The following is an 18752-nucleotide window of genomic DNA, read 5'->3' on the forward strand; positions in this document are numbered from 1 at the left end:
TAACTAGGCATCCGAGCTCGTTGAGTTGAGTCCGAGTTCACTTATGGATGCGAACGCCCGAGCTCGTTGAGTTGAGTCCGAGTTCACTTATGGGCGGGTTACATGGTAGCTTGGCTACATATGTGGCACTTATGTGCAAACTTTCCATGTATCCGAATTATATTCCAATGTGTTCAACGGGTAAAATTCTACTCAAATGGAGGAATACTCGAGATGAAAGGGACGATTGGTAAATGTTGTAAAATGAATACTTTGAACAGGTATGTACTTAACCCTCGGGTTGAAAACTCGACATAACAACAATATGGTAAGATGGTAAATGAAAATGTGATATGAATGTCTCGGTGATGATTATACAAACGATGTTGTATTAATTTTGTGAACAATGATCATGGATGAGTAACTTAGCCTTGACAGATTTGAGTTACTGCAGTAGTGTAACTTTAAAATACACTAAAAATAGTGGAAAATGAGTTAGAGGCAGGATAAAATATGGGATTAAAGCTTAATGAGTCTATTTTTACATGAAAGAAACAGGGGAAGAAAAAGAATTCCATATTGTGTGATATTTGAATTCTTGTGAAATAGGGTCTGAATGAATTCGAGATCCCCTGTTCTGACTTTAGAAATTCACCAAAAATTGTACAAAAATTATTAAGAGTCATACCTTATATGAATGGATTCCTTATTGAGTCTATTTTTATGGGAAATAAACGACATGGTCGGTGGAATTTTGTACAGGGAGAAATTCTGTTTGTAGTGCACAGGGGTCAGAGTGGTCATACCCTGAAATAGGGGATACTTTAACTAATAAACTGTACTATTTGGCTTAACCAAAAATTCTGGAAATTTTATGGAAGAAAGGAAAATAAGTCTAGTTTCAGGGAAAATTAACGGAACTTAATTCAGAGTTTCGTATCTCCAGATATAAATAATTTAGTGACCGTTGCTCAGAAGGATAGCTTGTAGTGAACTTGAACATATGTTGTAAACATTGATAAAACAAGTTAATGAGTTGCTAATTGTTTTCATATGAACTTACTAAGCGAAAGCTTACCCCCCCTTCTTTCCCATGTTTTCTAGAGTTTCCAGGTTAGCTCGGGTTGGAGGTCGTCGAGATATTATCACCCTATCGAGTTAACGTTATCGGATAAGTAAACTCAAGTGATTCGAGTCTATGGCATGTATAGGGTTTTAATGTGAGTATGTAATATTATGATTTAGCCAAAGGCATTGGCTTGTTATTAAGGTAGTATTAGTCATGTAAATTGGCCTATGTCGGCTAATGACATTATGGGCCCATATGATTATTCTTATGCATGTATGTTATTATCTCTTGTGATGTGGCTTACAACATGTATGCCTAGAGATTGAATTGAGATTCATTGATGAGCTAGTAACTAATGCAGGATTAAGTGATTGGTAAATAGTTAATAATGCTTCATGAATGGTTTGTGATGTAATGATAGTTATGTCTAGTATGTGGTAATGATATGGGCAAATTCTATAATATTTATTACATAAGAAAATAACTCGAGCATAACATGTTTGTAGATGTTTAAGAGCTCATTTATGCCACGTTGTATGTTATTGGATAAGTATGTATCTATGCATGTGGTGTGAGAGTGACAAAAGGCTTGATAATTAGACTATTTCTGGCCACACGGCCTGAGCACATGGGCGTGTGAAGCCTTAACGCAAGAGATTTTTCTAAGTTTTTCATGAGTTCTCGATTGGGTTCCGAACCGCCCCGAATGCATGTATTGGGCCTCGTAAGCTCGCATAAGGGACAAATTGCATGTGAAAAGAAAAGTTTTTAATTATTTGAGATTTCATGGCCCTGTTTAGTATGGAAGTGTTAGTAAAAGTCAGGTAGCACCTCGAACCCCGTCCCAGCGTCGGATGCGGGCGAGGGGTGTTACAAGTCCCTCAGAAATCCCTTTGCATAGGGAAAATATTTTTTAATACCAAGTCCCCTTTCTGGAATACTCTTGGGCAAAGTTTCTTGTTGTAAACTTGCATCATTCGATTCTAGTACGTTTGCCCATGACGGATAGCCTTCAGCCTCTTTTCTTCAATCAAGTTCAACTGGTCGTATCGGAATTAGACCCATTCTGCTTCATCTAGCTTTAATTCAAATAAAACTCGGAGAGAAGGAATCTCGACTTCAATAGGCAAAACTGCCTCCATCCCATAGACCAACGAGAAAGGTGTTGCCCCGGTAGAAGTTCTGACTGATGTTCGATAGGCATAGAGAGCAAATGGTAGCTTTTCATGCCAATCATTGTAGGTCTCAGCCATTTTCCCCACAATCCTCTTTATGTTTTTATTAGCCGCCTCAATGCCCCATTCATCTTCGGGCGATATGGTGATGAGTTGTGGTGCTTAATTTTGAAGTGACTGCAGACCTCTACTATCATGCTGTTATTCAAATTTAACACGTTGTCAGATATGATCCTCTTTGGCATGCCATATCAACATATGATTTCCTTTTTTAAGAACTTGCTGACTGTTGACTTTGTGACGTTAGCGTATGAAGCAGCCTCCACCCACTTGGTGAAATAATTGATGACCAAAAAGATGAAACGATGACCGTTAGAAGCTTTCGGCGACATCGACCTAATGATGTCCATGCCCCACATTGAGAAGGGCCATGGGGAAGTCATAACATGAAGAAGTGAAGGAGGCACATGGATCTTCTCACCATAAATTTGGCACTTATGGCATTTCTTGGCATAGTTGACGCAATCTCCTTCTATTGTAGACCAGTAATACCCAAATCTCATGATTTGTCTGGCCATTATGAACCCATTGGCATGCGTCCCGCAGACACCTTCATGGACTTTTTCCAAGATTTTCTTTACTTCACAGCGTCAACACATCTTAGCAGCACTTGATCTTTCCTTCTTTTATACAGGATTTCACGATTTTTCACATATCGTAGAATATCCTGATACCAAGGATGATCATCATTCTCTTCCTCTTCGTCGATATTGTAGCAATGAGTTGGAGCATCATAAATACTCATCTGAATTGGCTTCATATCTTCTTGTTTATTTGCTCTGATTATGGAAGCTAACGTAGCCAGGGCATCAGCCATCTGATTTTCATCACGCAGGAGATAATAGAAGGTGATATCATCAAACGCCTTGATTAAGTCCAGAACCAGCTCTCGGTAATTGATCAACTTTGAGTCTCTTGTTTCCCATTCACCTTTGAGCTGATAGATCACCAGCGCAGAATCTCCAAATACCTCCAAACACCTTAAACACCTTGATTTTGCGCTCTACGGCTGCACGGATACCCATGATACATGCTTCATACTCTGCCATATTATTTGTGCAATGAAAGTCCAATTTTCAAGTGAATGGATAATGATTTCCACTTAGGGACATCAGGACTGCCCCAATTCCATTACCAACGGCGTTTGATGCTCCGTCAAAATTCAGTTTCCAAGGATGATCTTCTAGAGTGTCTTCTTGGGTGGTTGCCATATATAGTAGATATTCATTGGGAAAATTAAAGCTCAAAGGCACATAATCTTCTGAAGCTCTACTGACTACAAAATCTGCTATTGCACTCCCTTTCACAGCTTTCTAGCTCACGTAAACTATTTCAAACTCGGAAAGTAGAATTTGCTATCAGGTCATCCTTCCATTCAGAGTTGTTGTCTCCATCATGTACTTTAGAGGATCTAATTTTAAGATTAACCAAGTCGTATGGTACAAAATGTACTGTCTCAATCTCCGAGCTGTCTAGACCAAAGCACAACATAGTTTCTCAATTGGCGAGTATCTCATCTCACACTCAGTGAATTTCTTACTGAGGTAGTATATCGCCTTTTCTTTCTTTCCCGTCTCATCGTTTTGACCAAGAACACATCCCATTGAATGGTCAAATACTGTCAAATACAATATCAATGGTCTACCCGGGCTGAGTGGTGTTAACATTGAGGGATTGGACAGATATTGTTTAACCCTGTCAAAGGTCTTCTGGCACTCTTCATCCCATACACTTGGGTTTTGTTTCTTGAGAAGACGAAATATGGGGTCGCATTTCTTGGTTAGTTGCGAAATAAACCGGCCGATGTAGTTTACTATTCCCAGAAAACCTCGAACTTCCTTCTGAGTGCATGGCGGGGGCAATTGTTGTATAGCCTCGACTTTGTCGGGGTCGACCTCGATCCATTTTTCACAAACGATGAAACCAAGCAGCTTTCCTAATCTAGCTCCAAAAGTACATTTTGTTGGATTGAGTTTTAGCTGGAACTTTCTCAGCTTCAGGAACAATTTCCTCAAAACCTGTATGTGCTCTTTTTCTATTCGGGATTTTGCGATCATATCGTCGACGTAAGCCTCAAGCTCCTTGTGCATCATGTCGTGAAACAGGTTATGAATGTGGTATTTTCCATGTCTGCAGGATGCATCTTTATCTGATTGTATCCAGAGAAACCGTCCATGAAAGAGAACAATGAGTATCCTGCCGTGTTATCCACCAGAGTGTCGATATGGGGCAACGGGAAGTTGTCAATTGGGCTGGTTTTGTTTAAATCTCTGTAATCTACGCACATCCATACCTTTCCATCTTTCTTGGGGACTGGGACAACGTTAGCTACCCATTCCGAGTAATTCACCACTTGCAAGAACCCAGCATCAAATTATTTCCTGACCTCTTCCTTTATTTTTACTGCAACATCGAGTCTCATCCTTCGAAGCTTCTGTTGAACAGGCTTGCACTCTTCTTTTATGGGGACTCGATGTACTGCAATATTTGTGCTTAACCCAGGCATATCTTGATACGACCATGCGAATACGTCTTTGAACTCTTGTAGTAGTTTAACGAGGTCTCGCCTTGTTTCCTCGGTTATACAAGTTTCGATTTTCACTTCTTTTCCTTCTTCCAAAGCCATATTTTCGGTTGTCTCCCTATGGGGTAGAATCTGTTTCTCTTCCCGTTCTACCATCCTTAACAAATCCAGAGATAACCCACAATCTTCGTTATCCTCAAAATCTTGAAATCCCTCTAAACACATATCTCACTCAAAAAGAGATTCTGAGTCCGTAACAGTGTCGCTCGTGACGTTGATATCTGGAGACCTATTATAATACGAAGAAATATCCAAAGAATGAATCTAAGAGTGGCTTCTTTGTATGGCATGATTATGAATGTAATGAGAATATGAAAAAGTATTTGCCCAGAATGAGACAAAAAAAATGCATTTTTTATTGAAAATAAAGGTGTTTGAACATGAGTCTATTTCAGAAAAGAGTCTTATTGTTTCTAAGCTTAAAACAATAAGTGTGTTCTGGACAATACTCTATATTAGCTCTAAGAGCTACAGGAATTTCTTCCGCAGTCCAGTTATTCAAAACACTTCTAAGCTCGTAATGGCGGATGCCTAATAAGTTTTCTTCTATCGCTCTCTCATCAGATATGACGTTAATGCTTAAACTTCCTAACAGATCTTCAGCTGTCCCTTCTCTTGTCATCTCTGATTCAAGATGAATAATTCCTCCTGAAACGAATGTATTGGATATGCGGGGAAAGGTCATTGACTCTCACTTGACCTCCGTCCCACTCAATCGTGCCCTTCGTCTATCCTATTTCCTCTCCAACTCTTCCTTCCTTTGTCTGGCGTCTGGCCTATATCCCAAACCGAAACAATCCTACTTGCCAGCTAAACCCGGTAATTCGACCCGTCCGTGGAGGTACTTTCCGAGTCCCCTTCCAAGCAATGCCCCTTTTCCTACCATCAGTCGTAAGCTCATCCTCGTAGCTTCGGATATTTCCGGTATTGGGAACTTGCTCCTTCGGTAATGAAAGTGGCATTGACAAATTCCAATGACCGAAAGGAACACTTAATTACTTCATTATCATTCTCAATGTACGGCACATCACTAGTAACAAATGCTATAATGTCCTCCTCTGCATTTATGATTATCAGCCGACCCTCCATTACAAACTTCAGCTTCTGGTACAATGATGATGGTACCGCTCCCGTTGAGTGAATCCAAGACTTCTCCAGTAAACAATTATAGGAAGGCCTGATGTCCACCACGAGAAAGTCTACCTTGTATGTGTTGGGTCCGATCAGAAGAGGGATCTCAATCCTACCCATTACTTTCCTCTCGGTGCCATCAAACGTGATCGCAAGGTTTCATGATAGGTTTTAAATATTTATAATTACTCGTTCTTGAACTAACTATTATCGTGATGTAGGCAAGTGTACCTATCGAACAGTAGTATAGTTTTAGCAAGACCGGATTGTCGAACCCAAAGGAACTAAAAGTACTAGTAATGACTCTCTTTTTATTATCTAGCCTAAAAATAAAGAGGTTTTGTTTTAATTAACTAATTATCTAAACTAAGAACTCACAGGGAAAAGAATTGGAGAATTGCTTTTGGGAAAAATCGATTGACTTAAGACAATACTTAAGGACAAATCCACCTACACTTTACTTGTTATTCTGGCTTCGAATCGGACGATTTATTCATTCAACTTGTTCCGTAGAGATCCCTAAGTTATGTTATTATCCCTATTCAAGACTAATAACGACTAATCCCTAGATTGAATAACCGATACTTTTCTCTAATTAACATTCTAGGGTTGCATTAACTCGATCTATGGATCCCCTTATTAGGTTTCACCCTAATTCGGCAAAATCTTGTCACCCTATTTCTAGGCGTGCAATCAACTCCACTTAATTATGACAAAAGTACTCTTAGACAGGGTCTATTCCTCCTCTGAATAAGAGCATGTCTTGAATCAGTATCCTAGGATATCAAAACAAGAATTAAAAATACATAATTAAGAACAAGTTAAATATTTATCATACGATTCAGAAAATAATAACAAGATTCGTCTTAGGTTTCATTCCCCTTAGGTATTTAGGGGTTTTAGTTCATAACTAAATAAGAAAACATCTCAGAAGAATAAAGAATACAAAACATAAAGAAAACCCAAAACTCCTGAAGGGAAATTGAGTAAAGATATTCAGTCTTGATGATGAATCCAGCTTCTGAGATGGATCAATCGGCTTTCTTGGAGTAATTCCTTACCCCCTATTCTCCGTCGCCCTTTTCTCCTCTTCTAGGGTGTATTTATAGGTTTTGGAATGCCTATGAGCACTCAAAAGTGGCATTTTCTGAATTGGACTCAACTTGGGCTTGACAGGGACACACCCTGTATGATTACTTCAGGCCGTGTTCGAGCTTACCAAATTGACACGACGTTGTGGTCTGCCCGTGTGAGGAAGTCTAGACCATGTTAAGTTCGTACTTTGGTCTATTTTCTCTGTTTTTGGCCCGTTTCTCGTTCCTTTCGCTCTTCTATGCTCTCCAAAGTATAAAACATGAAATTAAAGTATTAGGAGCATCGAATTCACCAATTCTAATGGAAAATCATCCATAAAATGCGTTAAAAATAGGGTAAAAATATTTATAAATTACGATTTATCATAACGCTCTCACTATGTTCTGGCATGTCTTCATATGAGAACTATCTATGAGTAACCTGTTCAATGTGGATAGGGGCAAGACATTCAGCGCTGACCTATTTTCAATCAATACCCCCGGTAGCGTATACCCTTTGCACTGGGTAGTGATGTGTAGAGCCTTAGTGGACCCCATGTCACATGGCAGTATCTCATCATTGCTGAAAGAAATAAAGTTATCAGCACTTATATTACTGACGAAATTGTCCAACTTGTTCACTGAAATATCTTCAGCGACATAGGTTTTATTCAACACCTTCGTCAACGTATTACGGTGTACCTCTGAATTTTGGAGTAAAGTTAGTATCGAGGGGTGTGCTGGTTGCTTGTGCAACTATTCCACAACACTATACTCACTGTGTTTCAGGAACTTCAGCTATTCTTTTACTTTATCCGCGGTTACCATTTTATTAACTAGTGATTTTGTCCTCTCTTCCCTCTGTTCAAACATTAAAGATTTCTCTTTTACAGGCTCGGCTTTTGTATCTAACGTGCTGATTAGCCTCCCCTCTCCTAATGACATCATATTACAGTTATAATTCAAAAGCACCCTTTTGCTATCCTTATAAGGAAAAGTCACGGGTTTCTGAATCACAAATCTTGGCGTCGTTCTTACTCCAGCTTTATCGACTTTCGATCGTGAAATGATCACCACTAGGTGATTGACCTCACAGACCCTCTTTATTAGCCCCTCCTTCGAGGCGCACATATCTTTCTCCTCAGCAAACTCAAAGAACTCTAGCTCCTTTTTGTCCATTAGACCTTGGACCAGGGATCTGAATTTATCGCATGTTTCAATCTCATGGTCCTTATTTCCGTGAAACTCACAATAGTTCCCTACTTCTCGGGATTTGCTCCCAAAGTCTTGTATGATTAGACCTATTCCTACCATCTTCTTCAAAACCTCCCTCATCGAGGTTTTCACTTCTGCTACATCCAACTTAACTTTCCTTCCCATATTCTTAACTACTGCGTTTACCCCATTAACAGTATGATTGGGTAACGGGTTACCCGCATCAGGTGCATCACCGAACTTCATAACACCCATATTGAGGAGCCTTTCAATTACTCTTTTGAAAGAAGTGCGATTCTCTATCGAATGTCCCGCGATGCCCGCATGATATTCACATTGGGCACTTGTATCATACCACTTAGGGTACAGGGGTTGCAACGATTTTAAGTAGAACGGGGATATGACGTGTGCGTCGAATAAATTTTTGTACAGCTCCCGATATGTTATAGAAATAGAGTAAACTGGGGTTTCTCCATATTCTGCTTTGTATTGGGTTCCTGTCTTGACGAAGCTTGATGGCCCGTGACCATCGTTCTTGGTTCATTAACTGTGATTGGTTTTACATGACCATTGCTTACATTGCCGACCTCATTTTCTCTCTTCTTCGGGGCTGACCTCCTGGCGCTCTCCCCAACCTCTATCTTTCCACTCCTTATCGCATTCTCTATCATTTCACTGAATATCACCATGTCTGTGAAACTCTTTGTCGCGCCTCCCAGCATGTGGTTAATAAAAGGTGCCTTCAAAGTATTAATGAAAAGCATGGTCGTCTCCTTTTCCAAGAGCGGTGGTTAAACTTGCATAGCGACTTCCCTCCACCTCTGAGCATACTTCCTGAAACTCTCATTTGACTTCTTATCCATGTTCTGTAGCGTAATCCGATCAGGCGCTATGTCTGTCACATGGCCATACTACTTCATGAAGGCCTGTGCTAGGTCCCTCCACGATTTAATTTGGGTGCGACTCAGCTGATTGTACCATTTGGCCGCAGCCCCACCTAGACTATCTTAGAAACAGTGAACTAGCAACTGATCATTATTGACATGACCAGTCATCCTCCGAAAAACATCGTGATGTGGGATTCAGGGCAGCTGGTTTCGTTGTACTTCTCAAACTTCGGCATTTTGAACTTCGGAGGGAGCACTAGATCTGGAACCAAACTCAACTCTTTAGCATCCATACTACATTGATAATCTGCACTTGAATTTCTCTTCCAGCCATTTGTATCAGACTTCCTGCTGCTCTGGGAGTTTTCCTTTTGCCTTCCCCACCTCTGCCATCTCATCAAAGTCGGGGACTGAAAGATTTACCCGATCATCCTCGGGTTTAGAACACGAGCCAGTCAAAAAATTCATCAGTGTCGAAATACCAACAGGATACTGGGGTTTGATATTGACAGACACCCTTTATGGTGGTGCTGAGGTATTTACTAGGGTGAAACTTGGAGGATAAGCAAGGATCTTACTATCGCCCTCTAGGTTGACCATAAGGCTCTTCCCTTTTTCTGGCCCTCCGAGCAACAATTAAGTTAACTGATTCATCATGTCCTTCTGCGATTCTTACATCTGATCTTTCATACCCTGCTAAATCTTAACCAGTTGCTCTTGCAACTATGCTTGCAGCCGCTCCTGCATTTCTTTCTGCATTTGTTCCAGTTTTTCCAGCTTTTGATCCTTGATTTTGGTCTTTTTCCGTGTGTAGTATTGATGTTCCAGGGTAACTATAATACAATTACTAGTAAATTAGGGTTCCTTTGTGAAGTTTGATACACATGATGTAATGTAATACAAATGCATGAGATGTATGCAAGACTAAAGAGACGTCGCTTTTGATTCAATTTCATTTAGAAAAATTTGTTAGAAAACAAAAATCTTTACATAAAACAGATCATATATACGGCTTGGCTTAATGCTCAAAGTTTTAATTTTCTTAAGGAGGCAAGCCAGCTCACGACCCCGGTCTGACTCTAACTCATACTTCACACCTAACACATCAGCCTGAACCACTAAAGTCTGTAAATGATCAGCCATTTCTCATATCTGAGCTATAGTTTCGCCCATGATATGATCTCTATCCCTGACCTGGTCTGGCGATCAACGGAACTGTTCCTTCCACTGCTCATTATTCGTCTCAAAGAATTCAATTCTAAGTTTACAGTTTTGTAATGCAGACTCGAGTTCTTCTACCTTTCCTTTTAAATCCTCGATTCTAATCAGGCTTGCCCCTAGCTCAATGTCAAAGTTGCGACCACGACTTTGATGCGGCACCCTTTCTAAGTCTACTACCCTAGCTGCTAATCTCTGCTTCTCATCTTGGCCTTCAACCAGACTCTTCTTCAAGGTGTTTTCACGTGCTTCAGCATCATGGTACCTCTTCTCCTACTGATTGGCTCCAACCTTTTCTTCCTAAACTTCTTGTCGCCACTGCTCCGATGTCTTTCCCAATCCGGCTGTTCTCATCGACATACGTAGCTTCTTATAGTCAATCTTCAAACTGTCTAAGTCTTCTTCGGCCTTCCTCTTCCTTTTCCTTAACTTCTCGGCCTCGAGTCTCTGAACATCGGTATCTAACCTCAAGTGTATATTTTCCTCCTCCAATTGCTCTATCTTTTTTTCTAACTCCGAACTTCTCTTTTCGAAGTCCTGCTTTATGATCTCTAACTCGGAGGGGACTACTTGCGTGTATTCTTCCATTGGTCGAGTGCCTTCCTGTTTTGGCCAGGGGATATTATCATTAATTCTTCTCCCCCACCAACCATCATATTCGGAGGTCGTCATTGGACCTACAGCAACTCTCTTCATTTGGCGAGTCTGATTCCAAGCATTAGAAATCTCCTTAATTTTTTTCTTGTAGTTAACTCCCCCATACGTGAATTTGCATTGAGCTCGTCCATACGTTGCCGGTATGAACTGTCTCAATCTGTATTGCCTCAGCACGAGCAAAGGAGCATACCCAACAGCTCCCCAAATTTCGAGCAAAGGGACCCAGTCAAAACTCCCACATCGGTAAAGAATTTCATCAGAAACTAACCAAGGAGCTCTCCACTCAATATCCTCCTCCTGGAGATTTTGAAGGAGCGAGATCCAATTTTCTTCTGATATGTCATCCCTCTTGGGTGTGGCCGCTATCTCCTTTAGCGGGGAGTAATTCTCGAAAAAAATCGCTAAAAAACTTTATCCACCTTCCAAAAATGGCTGTGGAACCAAGCTAATAATAATTGCGCACACCCTATAAATCTGCCCTCGCCAGCCCTCCTGCATGCATTCAGAAATCTAAATGTCTCAGCCAAAATTGCAAGAACAGGTGTGACTCCTTTGTCGAGTCTGTTAAAGAGATCTGAGACCGCCTCATCTACATACCCTAATGCCCTATGAAAAATCATCAAACCATAGATGCTCAAAGCAAAAACATCAACCCTCTTCTTCTTGTCAGGATGTACTAGAATCAAATCTCTCAAATTGCTCCATGGGATGCACTTATACTCCTCCTTTTGCTTGACCCTTGTTGCAACCCACTGCTCACTCATCCCCGTAATGTTGATCAATTTCTTCAAAAAGGCTAGGACATAAGCGGCTCTCGAATAGGCCTTATCAACTTGGATCTTCGGACAATGAAGCAGAGCTATATATTCTTCTACGGTAGGTACCAAATCTACCCTCCCAAAGGTAAAACAACTGTAGGCAGGATTCCAATACTGAGCGAAGGCCCGGAATAAATGCTCGTCTACCTTGATGTCAAGTAAGTAAGGCAAATCCCCATAATTACCATAGAACAACTGCTTGGTCTCTTCATCCCACTGGTCTCATATCTCTTTTAATTTCTGAAGATTATTTTGCGTCACACTAATGCGGGTGTAATCACATAATTCTGATGTATACCCCTCGGCTAGACTGTCCCCTTTCCCTAGTTGCGTTTTCTCTGACCATATACGGACAATCGATTATCTTCCACTTTATCAAGAAATTCGCTCATCATGATAAGCTCCCTAAATTAGTAATCGACGTGAATTTAGGTTGACCATAAGGCTCTTCCCTTTTTCTCGCCCTCCGAGCAACAATTAAGTTAACTGATTCATCATGTCCTTCTGCGATTCTTACATCTGATCTTTCATACCCTGCTAAATCTTAACCAGTTGCTCTTGCAACTATGCTTGCAAATTGGCTCCTGCATTTCTTTTCGCATTTGTTCCAGTTTTTCCACTTTTGATCCTTGATTTTGGTCTTTTTCCGTGTGTAGTATTGATGTTCCAGGTAACTATAATACAATTACTAGTAAATTAGGGTTCCTTTGTGAAGTTTGATACACATGATGTAATGTAATACAAATGCATGAGATGTATGCAAGACTAAAGAGACGTCGCTTTTGATTCAATTTCATTTAGAAAAATTTGTTAGAAAACAAAAATCTTTACATAAAACAGATCATATATACGGCTTGGCTTAATGCTCAAAGTTTTAATTTTCTTAAGGAGGCAAGCCAGCTCACGACCCCGGTCTGACTCTAACTCATACTTCACACCTAACACATCAGCCTGAACCACTAAAGTCTGTAAATGATCAGCCATTTCTCATATCTGAGCTATAGTTTCGCCCATGATATGATCTCTATCCTCGACACAGTGCGGCGATCAACTAACTGCTCCTTCCATCGCTCATTATTCGTCTCAAAGAATTCAATTCTAAGTTTACGCTTTGTAATGCGACTCGAGTTCTTCTACCTTTCCTTTTAAATCCTCGATTCTAATCAGGCTTGCCCTAGCTCAATGTCAAAGTTGCGACCACGACTTTGATGCGGCACCTTTCTAAGTCTACTACCCTAGTCGCTAATCTCGCTTCTCATCTTGGCCTTCAACCGACTCTTCTTCAAGGTGTTTTCACGTGCTTCAAGATCATGGTACCTCTTCTCCCTCCGATTGGCTCCAACCTTTTCTTCCTAAACTTCTTGTCGCCATCGCTCCGATGTCTTTCCCAATCCTACTGTTCTCATCGACATACGTAGCTTCTTATAGTCAATCTTCAAACTGTCTAAGTCTTCTTCGGCCTTCCTCTTCCTTTTCCTTAACTTCTCGGCCTCGAGTCTCTGAACATCGGTATCTAACCTCAAGTGTATATTTTCCTCCTCCAATTGCTCTATCTTTTTTCTAACTCCGAACTTCTTTTTGAAGTCCCGCTTTATGATCTCTAACTCGGAGGGACTACTTGCGTGTATTCTTCCATTGGTCGAGTGCCTTCTGTTTTGGCCGGGGATATTATCATTAATTCTTCTCCCCACCAACCATCATATTCGGAGGTCGTCATTGGACCTACAAGAACTCTCTTCATTTGGCGAGTCGATTCCAAGCATTAGAAATCTCCTTAATTTTTTCTTGTAGTTAACTCCCCATACGTGAATTTGCATTGAGCTCGTCCATACGTTGCTTGGTATGAACTGTCTCAATCAGATTGCCTCAAGACGAGCAAAGGAGCATACCCAACACTCCCCAAATTTCGAGCAAAGGGACCAGTCAAAACTCCCACATCGGTAAAGAATTTCATCGAAACTAACCAAGGAGCTCTCCACTCAATATCCTCCTCCGGAGATTTTGAAGGAGCGAGATCCAATTTTCTTCGATATGTCATCCCTCTTGGTGTGGCCGCTATCTCCTTTAGCGGGAGTAATTCTCGAAAAAATCGCTAAAAACTTTATCCACCTTCCAAAATGGTGTGGAACCAAGCTAATAATAATTACAAGACACCCTATAAATGCCTCGCCATTTCTCCTCCGCATGCATTCAAATCTAAATGTCTCACCAAAATTGCAAGAACAGTGTGACTCCTTTGTCGAGTCTGTTAAAGAGATCCGAGACCGCCTCATCTACATACCCTAATGCCCTATGAAAATCATCAAACCATAGATGCTCAAAGCAAAAACATCAACCCTCTTCTTCTTGTCGGGATGTACTAGAATCAAATCTCTCAAATTGCTCCATGGGATGCACTTATACTCCTCCTTTGCTTGACCCTTGTTGCAACCCACCGCTCACTCATCCCGTAATGTTGATCAATTTCTTCAAAAGGCTAGGACATAAGCGGCTCTCGAATAGGCCTTATCAACTTGGATCTTCGGACAATGAAGCGAGCTATATATTCTTCTACGGTAGGTACCAAATCTACCTCCCAAAGGTAAAACAACCGTAGGCGGATTCCAATCTCGAGCGAAGGCCGGAATAAATGCTCGTCTACCTTGATGTCAAGTAAGTAAGGCAAATCCCCATAATTACCATAGAACAACTGCTTGGTCTCTTCATCCCACTGGTCTCATATCTCTTTTAATTTCTGAAGATTATTTTGCGTCACACTAATGCGGGTGTAATCACATAATTCTGATGTATACCCCTCGGCTAGACTGTCCCCTTTCCCTAGTTGCGTTTTCTCTGACCATATACGGACAGTCGTATTATCTTCCACTTTATCAAGAAATTCGTTCATCATGATAAGCTCCCTAAATTAGTAATCGAGCGTGAATTGACACCTCTTTAAAATAAATTGACATGAAATCATGGCCAACATAAAACACAAGTCTGTATTATATACCAAAAATAAAATTCAAAGCAAACGAGAAAAATAATCAAGCACCTATTTGGGTGATTGCTAGTGTTTGACGTAGTTCTACCTAGGATAAGCTCCTAAGGCTCACTATATGTGGTTTAGTTTTAAAGAAAGGGTACCTGAACCAGTAGATTCCTTGATCCTCACCCATTATAGGCTCATATAGACCGAGTTCAGTTCAGGGGAATACATTTCCTTATGGCTGCACGGAGGTGAAAACCTCACGAAGACATAGGTACGGATGTATCCCGAAAACGATCCACTATCCTGCACGAAGGTGAAAACCTCACGAAGGAAATAGTTTTCACTCCCACTTAAAAGGTGTGACCACAACGGTCACGCAAGATGATGCAATGGGATATAAAAACTCAAAATACAAAACATGAATAAAATGATGAACCATAAAACCAATAAAGTGCAATGAAAGGATCATATGTTAAAAACCAAATTTTAAATTTTCGACAAAAGGACAAAAAATAATCAATTTTTACGGCTTGACTCTCTTATTTGTCCCCAGTGGAGTAGCCAAGCTGTCGAAACCATTTTAAATTTGAAAAACGGGAGTCGACTTAAAAACAAAAAATGGAGTCGACATCGATCTTTTCCAAGGTGTAATCGAATCACCTTGAGTTTGATCATTTTAAAAAAACATTTTAATTTATTAAAACGATGATTTTGATTTACGAAATTCGAGAATAAAGGTTCGGGAGTCGGTTAGCACGAGGAAGGGTTAGCACCCTCGTAACGCCCAAAATTAGTACCGAATTGATTAATTAATGTCTTAACGTCGAATGTTTGAAAAGATTTTAGAATATGATCCTTTTATTTTTTAAAAAAAAACACTTGAATAAGTTACATGGAATGCTAAGACCCTTTTATCTCGAAAAAATAAAATGTCACACCCAGTAAGTTAGGATACAACATTTCAAACCCACGAAAATAAGTTTGTCTTTTAATATTCAAAACTCATGCATTTCAAAAAAGTATTTGGTTATTTGGGGCAAATGAAAAATCGGTACCCAGTAAGTTAGGGCACAATCTCTCAAAATTTCAAATACAGAATATTGCCTTTATTTTTTTTGAAACATCCCTACCTCGAGAAAACAAAGTGTCATATCCAATAAGTTAAGACATAACATCTTGAATTCCCAAGAGTAGGCTTTTATTTGAAACTTATTTGTTTTACTTTAAGGAAGGGTATTCGATTACTTAGATTCGACAAGGAAAATCGAAACCCAATAAGTTAGGGCACAATTTTCTCAAAGCTCCCAAGTACCGAGTATTGCCTTATTTAAAATTTTGAATAAAATGCAATAAATAAATGGAATGTATTTTTATTAAAAAGGATAATTCGATAACATAAGGAATGAAACACGTGATAATAACATTTCATGAATAATCTAAAATAATAAGGAAATATAAAGGAACAACTTAGAATACATGCAATAGCAGATATCATATACTATATAAATACCCCATTTATAACCAAGGGCTAATAAAATAGAAACCAATTTTAAAAGAAGTTTCAAATAAATCACACAAATAAAATATAACAAGTTTTAAAATAAAATAAAATGAATAATAAGAAAAAGGAAAATTTGGAAATATTACTATACAAACTATACAGAATTTTTAAAACATGTATAAATACAAGAATTTAAAATAAATAGAAAAAATAAAAGAAATAATATATTAAATAGTAATGTACAAATGAATTTTAAAATAAATATCATAAAGTAAATAATTTGAATGAAAGTTTGAACTGTATGAAAAATAAAAATAAAATAATATGTGTAATGCGTAAATGAAATTCCAAAATAAATAATATGCATAAAAGATTAAAAGTAAATGATATACAAAGTAATATATATACATGAAAAACCTAATATAAATAATATATATAGTAGTAATAATAATATATGAAGGTCTTTCAGATAGACAAATATGCATATGAAAATAAAATAAATACAAAAGTGTGAAATCAAAATAATTCAAAATAATATGTTAAAACAACATGTTTATTCTAAAAAAAAGAATAACTAAAACTTAATTGAGAGAAAAACAAAATCCAATGGATAATTTATAAACAAGACAAATCATTAAAACAGAATTTGGGCCGAAATTAAATGCACACAAATGTTCAAGGACTAAAACCGAAGATGCCCCAAATCTCAAAATACTGCGCTAAGGGGAGGGCTAGATTGAAATACGGTGCTGATTACAGGGACAATTTAAAAGAATTTAAAAAACTTAAACATGGCTCGATTGAAAGCTAGCGCGATGGAGGGGGACTGATCGCACAAATTACCCATTTAAGGGTTAAATTCGCGTGGATCCAGTCAAAACGCATACTAACTCTACCCCCAATGCTGATTTGTTTTATTACTCAAAATTAAAACCTGTTTTAATTCATTTTTTGCTTAAAAAAACGTTTTAACTTTGATTTTTCTTTTTTAAAAAAAAAAACTAAAGTTTTGGAATCCCTCACTCTCCCCTCTACTCTACGCTGAAAGGCTTATGCCCAAGCCTTCAACTGCCCCAAAATTCGCTTGCGACCAGCAAAGCAGAGCCCTCAGACGGTGCAAGCACGACGCGCGGTGAGTCCCTCTCCTTCTCTCCTATCCTTTAGTTCGTGTTGTGGATCCAAATGGAAAGGGCAAAAATGAAAAAAGACGAAACAAAATAAAGCTGTAGTAAATAATCACCTTTGAAAATATTCCTTGGTTGCTTTTTACTGATTTTTGCGTATATTTTGTATACAATCTGTAACCAATTTCTCTAGAAAAATAAGAGTAAAAAAACCTCCCCTTTTACATATGTTTACGAAGGCTTTTATAGCCCTTTTTTTACAACGTGTTTTACATGTTTGAAGGTACGATTGAGCACGTCTTTGATGTGGCGTGGTGGATGAGTGCAAGATGCGGAAGGGCTAGCGACGTGCGGTGCCTGGGGACTGCTTCGATTGCGGCGGCTGAAGGTTGGCTGCTAGGGTTCTGCCGAAAATGATTTTTTGGTTTTGGGCTAAAAATTTGGGCTAGGGTTCAGGTATTTTAGGATTGGGTTTGTGTTGGGCTTGGTTGAATTGGGTCCGATGGTGTTTTGTTTTAATTTAGTATTGGTTTGGGCCCCGGGCTAAAATTGAGCCCAACATAGGTCATTTATAGAATCAAGCATAAATTAAATATATAAATAAAAGTCACATCTTAAACATAAAAATATGACATAATAAAAAACTAGCAACTTTTTCTTTCATAAGCATCATCATAAACATGCATGAAATTTAATTCAAAATCCAATCATTCATGCTCATAAAACTTTCATTTACAATTGCTCATGTCATTTCTCTAAATAATTAACAAATGGAATAATATAAAACGTATGAACTACTATAGCAGCATAAATAAATCAGTTAATATTCATTTTCATGAACAAATGAGATGCTTAGAACAATATATAACTCATGCAATCAAAACTTAAAAAGAAGACAATCTCAAATATTTAAATCATATATCAAGTTGATTTAATATTTAAAGATGTACTCTTTTTTTTCTGCGTTGAGTCTTGATGATTTTATCAAGAAGTAAGCAAATTAAACTCTAGAAGTAGACTCTGAATTTAATCAAAATATATTAATAGCAAACTTTGAGAGTGGATCTTATTTTCCAGGTGTACAACAGGTACATAGCTAATGACTTTTTCTCTTTTGCAAGTTTTCATCAATAATATTTTTCCACATAATCTTAATTGAGAACTTATTCTGAATGCTATAGAATTATACTTACAGTTTTAAAAAAAACTTGCAACTTTAGGTGCATCCAACTATAAAGAGCTTTATATAGAATTATCATATTCTGTTGCTCATAAGTAGATCTTTTACAG

The sequence above is a fragment of the Gossypium arboreum genome, chromosome 2, assembly GCF_025698485.1.
Source record: "Gossypium arboreum isolate Shixiya-1 chromosome 2, ASM2569848v2, whole genome shotgun sequence".
NCBI classification, from domain to species: Eukaryota; Viridiplantae; Streptophyta; class Magnoliopsida; order Malvales; family Malvaceae; genus Gossypium; species Gossypium arboreum.